The sequence below is a fragment of the Leuresthes tenuis genome, unplaced genomic scaffold, assembly GCF_036924035.1.
Source record: "Leuresthes tenuis unplaced genomic scaffold, fLeuTen1.0.hap1 SCAF_17, whole genome shotgun sequence".
Classification (NCBI taxonomy): Eukaryota; Metazoa; Chordata; class Actinopteri; order Atheriniformes; family Atherinopsidae; genus Leuresthes; species Leuresthes tenuis.
In genome coordinates this window covers 25,744,750-25,756,726 of record NW_027325371.1, presented here as the reverse complement: position 1 = coordinate 25,756,726, position 11,977 = coordinate 25,744,750, and the positions used below count along the sequence as shown (strand labels likewise).

The following is an 11,977-nucleotide window of genomic DNA, read 5'->3' as shown; positions in this document are numbered from 1 at the left end:
ATGAAAGAAAATTTTCGAATATCAAACCTTACATGATCATTAGCGGGAGAGGAGGTGTTCAGCTGCAAGAAGATGTGAATATCCACCCATAATTACTGAAAAATGGGTAGGAAAAGATGCGAATGTCCAACCATAAATCATCAAAAGCAGGAGTGGAGTTGTTCAGCTACAAGAAGGTATGAAAGTCCAACCATGGTTTGTAAAAAGCGGGTAAGAGAAGGTTCGAATACCCGAATATATACCATCAAAAGCGGAAGTGGGGGTTTTCGGCTGCAAGAAGGTGTGAACGTCCGACCAAATATTGTAAAAAGTAGTTAAGAAAAGGTTTGAATATCCAACCGAACATAATCAAAAGCGGGAGCAGAGCTGTTCGACTGCAAGTAGGTGTGAATGTCAGATCATAATTGCTGAAAAATGTGATAGAAAAGACTAGAATGCCGGACAATACATCATCAAAAGCGGGAGAGGTGGTTTTTCGGCTGCAAGTAGGTGTGAATGTCCAGACATAATTACTCACAAACGGGGGAAGAAAAGGTAGTATTTCCAGACCACACATGATCAAAACAGGGAATGGAGGTGGTTCAGCTGCAAGGTGTGAATGTCTGACTAAAGTTTGTAAAAACCGTGTAAGACAAGGGGCGAATGCCCGACAATGTATGATCAAAAGAGGGAGCGGAGGTTTTCGGCTGCAAGGTCTGAATGTCCAACCATAATTTGTAAAAATCGGGGAAGAAAAGGCTCGAAAGCCCGACTATACACCATCAAAAGCGGGAGCAGAGGTGTTCAGGTGCAAGCAGGTCTGAATGTCCGACCAATAATTACTGAAAAATGGGTAAGAAAAGGTGCGAATGCCAAATCATACATCATCAAAAGCAGGAGCGGATGTGTTCGGCTACAAGAAGGTTTGAATGTCCAACCATAGTAAGTAATAGGTGGGTAAGAAAAGGCTCGAATGCCCGACTATACACCATCAAAAGCGGAAGCGGAGGTGTTCGGCTGCAAGATATTGTGAACGTCCGACCAAAGTTTGTAAAAAGCAGTTAAGAAAAGGTTCGAATATCTAACCAAACATAATCAAAAGCGGGAGCAGAGCTGTTCGACTGCAAGTAGGTGTGAATATCAGATCATAATTTGCAAAAAGCTGTTGAGAAAGGGTGAGAATGCCCGACTATACACTATCAAATGTGGGAGCGGAGTTGTTCGGCTGTGAGTAGGTGTGATTCTACAACCATAATTGCTGAAAAATGTGTTAGAAAAGGTAAGAATGCCGGACCATATATCACCAAAAGCGGGAGAGGTTGTGTTCGGCTGCAAGTAGGTGTGAATGTCCAGCCATAATTACTCACAAACGGGTAAGAAAGGGTACTATTGCCAGACCATATATGATCAAAACAGGGAGCGGAGGTGGTTCAGCTGCAAGAAGGTTTGAATGTCCGACTAAAGTTTGTAAAAAGCGGGTAAGACAAGGTGTGAATTCCCGACAATGTATGATCAAAAGAGGAGTGGAGGTTTTCGGCTGCAAGAAGGTCTGAATGTCCACCCATAATTACTGAAAAATGGGTAAGAAAAGGTGCGAAAGCCCAACCGCACATGATCATAAGTGGATCAGAAGGTGTTCGACTGCAAGTAGGTGTGAATGTAAGATCATAATTTGTAAAAAGCGGGTAAGAAAAGGTAAGAATGCCCAACCAGAAATTATCAAAAGCGGCAGCAGAGTTTCGACTGGTATTTATCAATGTCTAGATAGATTTCAACAAAAAACAACGTTGTACTTTGCAGTAAAAGAAAGAGCCAATCAAAAGTTTTAGGAATCCGAGAATAAGCTTATTTTCATGAGTTCTGCACGATTTCGGATTTTATGTATAAAATGAATTTCTTCACGCAAACTAAGTTAACACTGCTTTGTCCTTCATATGTACCCATTTCTACATATATTTCAAGCATAAACTTCCTCATATTACCCTGAATGAGAAAGAGCCACACTTGTGATTAAGCCATACCTCCCTTTTGAGGAGTTCTGCATGATTTGGGATTTTTTCTATAAAATCAATTCCTTTACTCAAACTATGTTAAAACGGCTTTTACCTTCATATTTATCAATGTCTCGATAGATTTAAACAAAAAAACAACGTTGTACTTTGCAATAAAAGAAAGAGCAAATCAAAGGTTTTAGGAATCCGAGAATAAGCTTATTTTCATGAGTTCTGCACGATTTCGGATTTTATGTATAAAATGAATTCATTCACTCAAACCAAGTTAAAACTGCCTTTTCCTTCATATTTATTAATGTCTAGATCGACTTCAACAAAGAACAACATTGTATTTTGCAGTAGAAGAAAGAGCAAAACTGAAGGATCAGGAATCCGAGAATAAGCTTATTTTCTTATGGGCAAGTGGGAACTGCTTTGTCCTTCGTATTTATCAATGTGTAGATGGATTTCAACTTCTTCTACTGCAAAGTCCAATGTTTTTCTTTGTTGAAGTCGATCTAGACATTAATAAATATGAAGGAACAAAGCAGTTTTAACTTGGTTTGAGCAAAGCAATTCATTTTATAGCAAAATCCGAAATCGTGCAGAACTCATGAAAGCAGGCTTATACTCGGATTCCTGAAACTTTAGATTTGCTCTTTCTTTTACTGCAAAGTACAACGTTGTTTTTTTGTTTAAATCTTTCTAGACATGGTAAATATGAAGGACAAATCAGTTTTAACATAGTTTGAGTGAAGTAATGCATTTTATAAGCAAAATCCCAAATCATGCAAAACTCACGAAAAGCTTTTTCTCGCTTTTCACTGCTTTTTACAAACTTTGGTCGGACGTTCACACCTTCTTGCATCCGAACACCTCCGCTTCCGCTTTTGATGATGTATATTCGGGCATTCGAACCTTTTATTACCCGCTTTTTACAAACCATTGTTGGACTTTCACACCTTCTTGCAGCCGAACACCACCTCTCCCGCTTTTGATGATGTATGGTCCAGTATTCTTACCTTTTCTAACACATTTTTCAGCAATTATGGTCGGACATTCACACCTACTCACAGCTGGACACCTCCGCTCCCGCTTTTGATCATACAATGTCGGGACATCGCTCCTTGTCTTACCAGCTTTTTACAAACTTTAGTCGAACATTCACACCTTCTTGCAGCTGAACACCTCCGCTCCCGCTTTTGATGATGTATAGTCGGGCTTTCGAGCCTTTTCTTACCCGGTTTTTACAAATTATGGTTGGACATTCAGACCTTGCAGCCGAACACCTCCGCTCTCTCTTTTGATCATACATTGTCGGGCATTCGCACCTTGTCTTACCCGCTTTTTACAAACTATAGTCAGACATTCACACCTTGCAGCTGAACCTCCGCTCCCTGTTTTGATCATGTATGGTCTGGCAATACTACCTTTTCTTCCCCCGTTTGTGATTAATTATGGCTGGACATTCAAACCTACTTGCAGTCGAACAGATCTGCTCCCGCTTTTGATTATGTTTGGTTGGATATTCGAACCTTTTCTTAACTGCTTTTTACAAACCATGGTCGTACTTTCACACCGTCTTGTAGCCGAACAACTCCGCTCTCGCTATTGATTTTGTACAGTCGGGTATCTTAACCTTTTCTTACCCGCTTTTTACCAACTATGGTCGGACATTCACACCGTCTTACAGCGGAACACCTCCGCTCCCGCTTTTTATGGTGTATAGTCGGGCATTTGAACCTTTTCTTACCCGCTATTTACAAACTATGGTAGGACATTCAAACTTTCGTGTATCCGAAAACCTCCGCTCTCTCTTTTGATCATACATTGTCGGACATTCGCACCTTTTCTTACCGGCTTTTTACAAACCATGGTCGGACTGTCACACCTTCTTGTAGCCGAACACATCCGCTCCCGCTATTGATTGTGTACAGTCGGGTATATTAACCTTTTCTTACCCGCTTTTTACCAAGTATGGTTGGACATTCACACCTTCGTACAGCGGAACACCTCCGCTCCCTCTTTTGATGGTGTATGTTCGGGCATTCAAACCTTTTCTTACCCGCTTTTTCCAAACTATGGTCGGCTATTCACAGCTTCCTCTCCACCCACCATACTTGTATGGTGGGATATTCACACCCACTTGCATCCGAAGACCTCCGCCCCAAATTTTGTTGATATTTAGTCGGACATTCGCACCTTACCCGCTTTTGGCAAACTATGGCCTTCTTGCAGCCAAACAACTCTGATCTTGCTTTTGATGATGTAAGGTTGGGCATTCAGACCTTGCTTCACCTGCTTTTCACCAAATATAGTCGGACATTCACACCTTCTTGCAGCCGAACACTTCCGCTCCACCTTTTAGTGTTCTATCACACCTTTTTTTTCACCGCATTTTATACATTATGGTTGGAAATTTTCAACCACTCTCATCCGAAGACCTCTCCTCCCGCTTGATTGTTAATATATTTGAACTTTAGTTTGACATTCAAACCTTCTTGCAGCTGAACCACCTCCGCTCCCTGTTTTGATCATATATGGTCTGGCTACTACCTTTTCTTACCCGTTTGTGAGTAATTATGGCTGGACATTCACACCTACTTGCAGTCGAACACAACCTCTCTCGCTTTTGATGATGTATGGACCGGCATTTTTACCTTTTCTAACACATTTTTCAGCAATTATGGTCGGAGATTCACACCTACTCACAGCCGAACAACTCCGCTCCCGCTTTTGATGATGTATAGTCGGGCATTCTCACCCTTTCTCATCAGCTGTTTGCAAATTATGATCTGACATTCACACCTACTTGCAGTCGAACAGCTCTGCTCCCGATTTTGATTATGTTTGGTTGGATATTCGAACCTTTTCTTAACTTCTTTTTACATATTTTGGTTGGACGTTCACACCTTCTTGTAGCCGAACACTTCCACTCCTGCTTTTGATGATGTATAGTCGGGCATTCTCACCCTTTCTCATCAGCTTTTTGCAAATTATGATCTGACATTCACACCTACTTGCAGTCGAACAGCTCTGCTCCCGCTTTTGATTATGTTTGGTTGGATATTCGAACCTTTTCTTAACTTCTTTTTACATATTTTGGTTGGACGTTCACACCTTCTTGTAGCCGAACACTTCCACTCCTGCTTTTGATGATGTATGGTTGGGCATTCACACATTTTTTTTCCCCATTTTTCAGAAATTATGGGTGGACATTCACACCTTGCAGCTGAACACCTCCTATCCCACTTATGATCATGTGCGGTTTGATTTTCGAAAAGTTTCTTTCATGTTTTCTAGCAATTATTGATGGACATGTAGACCTTCTTGCAGCTGAACACCTCCGCTCCCGCTTTTGATCATACATTGTCAGGCATTCGCACCTTGTCTTACCCACTTTTTACAAACTTTAGTCGAACAGTCACACCTTTTTGCAGCCGAACACCACCTCTCCCGCTTTTGATGATGTATGGTCCAGCATTCTTACCTTTTCTAACACATTCTTCAGCAATTATGGTCGGACATTCACACCTACTCAGAGCCGAACACCTCCGCTCCCGCATTTGATGGTGTATAGTCGGGCATTCTCACCCTTTCTCATCAGCTTTTTACAAATTATGATCTGACATTCACACCTGCTTTTGATAATGTATTGTTAGGCATTCGTACCTTTTTTTTTTACCCATTTTTCATGAATTATGGGTGGACATTCACACCTTCTTGCAGCCGAACACCTCCTCTACCGCTTATGATCATGTGCGGTTTGATATTCGAAAATTTACTTTCTTGTTTTAAAGCAATTATTGATGGACATTCAAACCTTCTTTTTGATGGTGTATAGTCGGGCTTTCGAGCCTTTTCTTCCCGGTTTTTACAAACCATGGTCGGACTTTCACACCTTCTTGTAGCCGAACAACTCCGCTCCCGCTATTGATTGTGTACAGTCGGGTATTTTAACCTTTTCTTACCCGCTTTTTACCAACTATGGTCGGACATTCACACCGTCTTACAGCGGAACACCTCTGCTCCCGCTTTTGATGGTGTATAGTCGGGCATTCGAACCTTTTCTTACCCGCTTTTTACAAACTATGGTGGGACATTCAAACCTTCTTGTATCCGAAAACCTCCGCTCTCTCTTTTGATCATACATTGTCGGACATTCCCACCTTTTCTTACCCGCTTTTTACAAACCATGGTCGGACTTTCACATCTTCTTGTAGCCGAACACATCCGCTCCCGCTATTGATTGTGTACAGTCGGGTATTTTAACCTTTTCTTACCCGCTTTTTACAAACCATTGTTGGACTTTCACACCTTCTTGCAGCCGAACACCACCTCTCCCGCTTTTGATGATGTATGGCCCAGTATTCTTACCTTTTCTAACACATTTTTCAGCAATTATGGTCGGACATTCACACCTACTCACAGCTGGACACCTCCGCTCCCGCTTTTGATCATACAATGTCGGGACATCGCTCCTTGTCTTACCAGCTTTTTACAAACTTTAGTCGAACATTCACACCTTCTTGCAGCTGAACACCTCCGCTCCCGCTTTTGATGATGTATAGTCGGGCTTTCGAGCCTTTTCTTACCCGGTTTTTACAAATTATGGTTGGACATTCAGACCTTGCAGCCAAACACCTCCGCTCTCTCTTTTGATCATACATTGTCGGGCATTCGCACCTTGTCTTACCCGCTTTTTACAAACTATAGTCAGACATTCACACCTTGCAGCTGAACCTCCGCTCCCTGTTTTGATCATGTATGGTCTGGCAATACTACCTTTTCTTCCCCCGTTTGTGAGTAATTATGGCTGGACATTCACACCTACTTGCAGTCGAACAGCTCTGCTCCCGCTTTTGATTATGTTTGGTTGGATGTTCGAACCTTTTCTTAACTGCTTTTTACAAACCATGGTCGTACTTTCACACCTTCTTGTAGCCGAACAACTCCGCTCCCGCTATTGATTTTGTACAGTCGGGTATTTTAACCTTTTCTTACCCGCTTTTTACCAACTATGGTCGAACATTCACACCGTCTTACAGCGGAACACCTCCGCTCCCGCTTTTTATGGTGTATAGTCGGGCATTTGAACCTTTTCTTACCCGCTATTTACAAACTATGGTAGGACATTCAAACTTTCGTGTATCCGAAAACCTCCGCTCTCTCTTTTGATCATACATTGTCGGACATTCGCACCTTTTCTTACCAGCTTTTTACAAACCATGGTCAGACTGTCACACCTTCTTGTAGCCGAACACATCCGCTCCCGCTATTGATTGTGTACAGTCGGGTATATTAACCTTTTCTTACCCGCTTTTTACCAAGTATGGTTGGACATTCACACCTTCGTACAGCGGAACACCTCCGCTCCCTCTTTTGATGGTGTATGTTCGGGCATTCAAACCTTTTCTTACCCGCTTTTTCCAAACTATGGTCGGCTATTCACAGCTTCCTCTCCACCCACCATACTTGTATGGTGGGATATTCACACCCACTTGCATCCGAAGACCTCCGCCCCAAATTTTGTTGATATTTAGTCGGACATTCGCACCTTACCCGCTTTTGGCAAACTATGGCCTTCTTGCAGCCAAACAACTCTGATCTTGCTTTTGATGATGTAAGGTTGGGCATTCAGACCTTGCTTCACCTGCTTTTCACCAAATATAGTCGGACATTCACACCTTCTTGCAGCCGAACACTTCCGCTCCACCTTTTAGTGTTCTATCACACCTTTTTTTTCACCGCATTTTATACATTATGGTTGGAAATTTTCAACCACTCTCATCCGAAGACCTCTCCTCCCGCTTTTGTTAATATATTTGAACTTTAGTTTGACATTCAAACCTTCTTGCAGCTGAACCACCTCCGCTCCCTGTTTTGATCATATATGGTCTGGCTACTACCTTTTCTTACCCGTTTGTGAGTAATTATGGCTGGACATTCACACCTACTTGCAGTCGAACACAACCTCTCTCGCTTTTGATGATGTATGGACCGGCATTTTTACCTTTTCTAACACATTCTTCAGCAATTATGGTCGGAGATTCACACCTACTCACAGCCGAACAACTCCGCTCCAGCTTTTGATGATGTATAGTCGGGCATTCTCACCCTTTCTCATCAGCTTTTTGCAAATTATGATCTGACATTCACACCTACTTGCAGTCGAACAGCTCTGCTCCCGCTTTTGATTATGTTTGGTTGGATATTCGAACCTTTTCTTAACTTCTTTTTACATATTTTGGTTGGACGTTCACACCTTCTTGTAGCCGAACACTTCCACTCCTGCTTTTGATGATGTATGGTTGGGCATTCACACCTTTTTTTTGCCCATTTTTCAGGAATTATGGGTGGACATTCACACCTTGCAGCTGAACACCTCCTATCCCACTTATGATCATGTGCGGTTTGATTTTCGAAAAGTTTCTTTCATGTTTTCTAACAATTATTGATGTACATGTAGACCTTCTTGCAGCTGAACACCTCCGCTCCCGCTTTTGATCATACATTGTCAGGCATTCGCACCTTGTCTTACCCACTTTTTACAAACTTTAGTCGAACAGTCACACCTTTTTGCAGCCGAACACCACCTCTCCCGCTTTTGATGATGTATGGTCCAGCATTCTTACCTTTTCTAACACATTCTTCAGCAATTATGGTCGGACATTCACACCTACTCAGAGCCGAACACCTCCGCTCCCGCATTTGATGGTGTATAGTCGGGCATTCTCACCCTTTCTCATCAGCTTTTTACAAATTATGATCTGACATTCACACCTGCTTTTGATAATGTATTGTTAGGCATTCGCACCTTTTTTTTTACCCATTTTTCATGAATTATGGGTGGACATTCACACCTTCTTGCAGCCGAACACCTCCTCTCCCGCTTATGATCATGTGCGGTTTGATATTCGAAAATTTACTTTCTTGTTTTAAAGCAATTATTGATGGACATTCAAACCTTCTTTTTGATGGTGTATAGTCGGGCTTTCGAGCCTTTTCTTCCCGGTTTTTACAAACCATGGTCGGACTTTCACATCTTCTTGTAGCCGAACAACTCCGCTCCCGCTATTGATTGTGTACAGTCGGGTATTTTAACCTTTTCTTACCCGCTTTTTACCAACTATGGTCGGACATTCACACCGTCTTACAGCGGAACACCTCTATTCCCGCTTTTGATGGTGTATAGTCGGGCATTCGAACCTTTTCTTACCCGCTTTTTACAAACTATGGTGGGACATTCAAACCTTCTTGTATCCGAAAACCTCCGCTCTCTCTTTTGATCATACATTGTCGGACATTCGCACCTTTTCTTACCCGCTTTTTACAAACCATGGGGAGACTTTCACATCTTCTTGTAGCCGAACACATCCGCTCCCGCTATTGATTGTGTACAGTCGGGTATTTTAACCTTTTCTTACCCGCTTTTTACCAAGTATGGTCGGACATTCACACCTTCGTACAGCGGAACACCTCCGCTCCCTCTTTTGATGGTGTATGTTCGGGCATTCAAACCTTTTCTTACCCGCTTTTTCCAAACTATGGTCGGCTATTCACAGCTTCCTCTCCACCCACCATACTTGTATGGTGGGATATTCACACCCACTTGCATCCGAAGACCTCCGCCCCAAATTTTGTTGATATTTAGTCGGACATTCGCACCTTACCCGCTTTTGGCAAACTATGGCCTTCTTGCAGCCAAACAACTCTGATCTTGCTTTTGATGATGTAAGGTTGGGCATTCAGACCTTGCTTCACCTGCTTTTCACCAAATATAGTTGGACATTCACACCTTCTTGCAGCCGAACACTTCCGCTTTTAGTGTTCTATGAGGCATTCACATATTTTTTTTCACCGTATTTTATAGATTATGGTTGGAAATTCTCACCCACTCTCATCCGAAGACCTCTCCTCCCGCTTTTGTTAATATATAGTCGGGCATTCGAACCTTTTCTTACCCGCTTTTTACAAATTATAGTCGAACATTCACACCTACTTGCAGCTGAATACTTCCGCTCCACCTTGTAGGTATGTATGGTTGGCATTTGCACCTCTTTTTATACTGATTGCTGAAGATTAAGTTGTACTTTCTCAAACTACAACTTTTTTTTATTTGTTGAAACTTGATTTGAAGTGGATAAATAAGGAGGACAAACAGTTTTAAGTCAGGCTGATAGAAGGAATTAATTTTATAGCAAAATCTGTACTTCGTCATATGTCGAGAGATGCTTATTGCTGAAGAAGTTCTTTCTCATTCTACAAAGTACAACGTTGTTTATCGTTGAAACTTGATTAGACATGAATAAATATGAAGGACAAAGCAGTCTTAACTTGGTTTGAGTTAATGAATTCGTTTTATAGGAGAATCCGAATTCGTGCATAACTCATAAAATAGAGCTTATTTTCGGATTCCTGAAGAATGATTCTGGTTCTTTCTAATAATACAAAGTTTGTTGTTTATTGTTGAAACTTCATCAGAAGTGAAGAAATAAATGAATGCCTATCAACAAATTGACCTTCTGTTGACCTTCGGGGAGGTGAGTATCTTCACTAGACTCACCTGTCTGCTCTTCCTCCTCATTTAGCGTAGCTCCACCCTCTGCCTGTGAATTCTCACAGACTTCAACACTGAGTGGTGAGGCCTCTACAGGCCCCTCCCCTTTTTGCTCCTCACTTCCAATCCAAGCTTTTGGCGGGAAGTTTGAATTTATTGGGTCAACCTCTTCACTTTGTTCACCAACTGCCACCTTTGGTCCTTCTCTTTGTTGGCTTGACTGTGGCTTTACCGTCTTTAATTTGTTGGCAAAAGATTTAGGGCAATCTCTGAAGAGGTGATTTAATTCTCCACAGAGATTACATTTCCTGCCATTTGGACACTCTCCAAAAGTTTGCCCAATTTCTCTGCTCTTCCCACATAACACCTTGGTACAAGCCTCAACCAGGTGCCCATGCTCACCACACTTGCGGCAGAACTTGGGCTGCCCCTGGTAGTGGATGTAACCTCGGTTTTCAAGGTGGCCAGAGTGTCGCCCACCCGCTGCACTGAGCACTCTTCAGCCCTTTTAAATGGTATAACTTTGCACTCCCGCACGCTCCAGTAAGCACCATTCAAGCAACAACTTTGCACTCCAGCTTCGAACATCGGCACAGTCGCAACAAGTAAGGCGACTCTACTCAGAGAAGTCACTCTGCACAGTAACAAGATTTCTTTTGCACAGACAGAAAGGGCTTCACCCGCAAAGGTAAAGCCTGCCAAAAATAGAAACAACTCATTAGTGCTGCTCTCCACAGAAATCTTTAGTAAAAGGCGAAAGACTTGTACGTTATGAAGAGAAACCAGAGTACGATTATCCGTCACTGCGGGAGCAGGGCATCAGGCTTGTTGGCATAGCCACCTTCCCCATGGTGAGCTTTGCTTGGTTGAGACGCTTGCTCCCCCCCCCCCCCTTGCTCCTCGGCTGACCAAGTAGGAACAATCGGGCCCTATTCGATGGCTGCCTTGTCTTTTACTCTGTGCAAAAGACAAGGCAGCAACAAAAACACCACGAGAATCCCGTATTGAGGCTTTGTTCTGACCGCTCATTCGGGGTCGCATTTCTTTCAAGCAATTCTCCTGGTTAGCCCACACTCGGCTCGCTCCCATAGCCGTGTTAAAGTCTACTTCGCATTCACTCTCTTTTCCCATCAGACTCTTGGGATTTTATCTATAAAATGAATTCCTTCACTCAAACTATGTGAAAACTGCTTTGTCCTTAATATTTACCATGTCTAGAAAGATTTAAACAAAAAAAACAACGTTGTACTTTGCAGTAAAAGAAAGAGCAAATCTAAAGTTTCAGGAATCCGAGAATAAGCTTACTTTCATGAGTTCTTCACGATTTCGGATTTTGCTATAAAATGAATTCCTTCACTCAAACTAAATTAAAACTGCTAAACCGCTAATCTGTTATATGTAAGGCAGATGTCAAATTCACCGAAATAGGATCAAAGGGTATTCGGCC

The 11,977-nt window shown here is 42.3% G+C and overlaps 1 non-coding gene across 1 annotated transcript; it reads right to left on the bottom strand.

The window, feature by feature from the left end:
- Nucleotides 1-11,207: 11,207 nt before the first annotated feature.
- LOC140274234 (U5 spliceosomal RNA) lies at nucleotides 11,208-11,321 on the bottom strand. The gene has a single exon (XR_011908206.1). It is a non-coding gene; the product is annotated as a U5 spliceosomal RNA (small nuclear RNA).
- Between the last annotated feature and the right edge of the window lie 656 nt (nucleotides 11,322-11,977).